Raw genomic sequence first — 2,451 nt, 5'->3', positions numbered from 1 at the left:
ATTCATGTAGAGTGAAAACCTCATATCATGTTATGTTATCCTGGTACAAAATCACGAAATCGGTCAGAAATTTTCCCATAGAGCGGCAAAAGTATTGACCAAGAATTCTTGGAAATGACGTCATTTCTTGGAACTGTTTTGGACAATTCTTTTACCGCCTCGAAGAAAAGATTCGGGCCAATTTTACGATTTTGTATTAGGATAACATAACATGTAAGGAGGTCGCTCGCCGTGCCACTTCCAAGAAATGACGTCGGTTCCAAGAATTCTCCGGACAATACTTTTGTCGCCTCGATGAAAATTTTTCAAGCGATTTCGCGATTTTGTATCAGGCGAACATAACATCTAAGGAGGTCGCTCACCGTGCCACTTCCAAGAAATGACGTCATTTCCAAGAATTCTGGGTCAATACTTTTGCCGCCTCGAAGAAACGTTTATAGCCGTTTTCGCGACTTTGTACTAGGATAACATAAGATGATAGGAGGTCGCTCGCCGAGACAGTTCCAAGAAATGACGTCATTTCCACGAAATCTCGGACAATACTGTTGCAGCCTGGCCGTAAAATTTTTGGTCGATTTCACGACTTTGTACTAGGATAATATAAGATGATAGGAGGTCGCTCGCCGAGACAGTTCCAAGAAATGACGTCATTTCCAAGATATCTCGGACAATACTGTTGTAGCCTGGCCGTAAAATTTTTCGTCGATTTCGCGACTTTGTACTAGGATAACATAACATGATAGGAGGTTGCTCGTAAAGACAGTTCCAAGAAATTACGCAATTTCCAAGAATTCTCCGGGCAATACTGTTGCAGCCTGGCCGTAAAATTTTTCGTCGATTTCGCGACTTTGTACTAGGATAACATAACATGATAGGAGGTTGCTCGCAAAGACAGTTCCAAGAAATTACGTAATTTCCAAGAATTCTCCGGGCAATATTTTTGGAGCTTCGATGAAAAATTTTCGAACGAATTCACGATTTTGTATCAGGCGAACATAACATGTAAAGAGGTCGCTCACCGTGCCACTTCAAAGAAATGACGTCATTTCCAAGAATTCTGGGTCAATACTTCTGCCGCCTCGAAGAAACGTGTGTAGCCAATTTCGCGATTTTGTATCAGGAGAACATAATATGACAAGAGGTCGCTCGTAGAGCCACTTCCAAGAAATGACGTCATTTCCAGAAATTTCCTGGACAATACTTTTACAGCCGATATGGACAATACTTTTACCGCCCATGTGGTCAGTACTTTTGCCGCCTATATTGACAACACTTTTGCAGCCTCGCTTTAAAATTTGGGCCGATTTCGCGATTTTGTATTAGGATAGCATAATATGTAAGGAGGTCTATCGCCGAGTCAGTTCCTAGAAATGACGTCATTTCCAAGAATTCTCCGGACATTACTTTGGTAGCCTCGCCGAAAACTTTCTACCAACTTTGCGATTTTGTATCAGGAGAACATAACATTAAAGGAGGTCTTTCGCCGATCAATTCGAAGAAATGACGTCATTTCCAAGAATTCTCCGGGCATTACTTTTCCTGTCTTGCAGTACATATTAATTATTTTACTCACCTTACTTACCTTATACTTACCTTAGTTACTAACCTTCTTTGCCTTACTTGCGTTCCTTTTCCTACTTACCTAAATTCCTCGCCATTTAAATATCATTTAATCAGTTATTGTTCTCTCTCTCTATTTTCAGAGTTCAAAGGAAACATTGAAAATTTACAAGAGATAGGAAATATCTTAAACTTTGTGCGTAACTCTTAGCTTGGTATCGTTTCCCAAAAGTAAGTTTCGGGAAACGATACCAATTACCAGGTCTCACCACGTGGAGGTGGCTACGCATCGAGACCCAACATGCGCCCTAGTGGCGCATCCTACTGGCGCCATCCGTATCAAAGACAACCCATTCTAACTTGGAGCGAAACAAGTTAAAGTGAATCTACTGACACTTTACTAAATATCGTGTCTTACGAAAGGGTTCGCGATTATTCGAAAGACCGACTAGCCTAGGCGATGAACTCCCGTGTACAGAGATAACTTCATACCTCGGCACCCTCCCGATCGGGCCTAGTTCAATTCCAGTCACTGTCGCACTCGCCAAGACTTACACGTGGACCAAGGATAGTCCCTGAATCAATGAAACTTCTAGTGTCAACAGGAGGGCCCAGCTGGGCGGTTGCCGGCCAAGACAGACACTTCGCATCCCAGCCACACGGGGTAGAACTTAATCATCCCTGTGGTCTAACCGTAGATGGTACTAGTCCGTCAGCCAGCATGTGCCCGAGCCCAAGTCGCGTACGACTTAGGCAGCGGACCGCCCGGTCGAGGTCAGAAGACGCACTGATTCGAGGGGGTCACCCTGGAACCCGATGCATGACGAGATTGACAGTGACTGGAAATGAGTGTCGGAGACGAGTCGTGAGGATGACTTACGAAGCATGTAC

The sequence above is a fragment of the Eufriesea mexicana genome, unplaced genomic scaffold (assembly GCF_001483705.2).
Source record: "Eufriesea mexicana isolate 0111107269 unplaced genomic scaffold, ASM148370v2 scaffold320, whole genome shotgun sequence".
NCBI classification, from domain to species: Eukaryota; Metazoa; Arthropoda; class Insecta; order Hymenoptera; family Apidae; genus Eufriesea; species Eufriesea mexicana.
The sequence above is the reverse complement of the archived record's forward strand: the minus strand, read 5'-3'. Positions refer to the sequence as shown.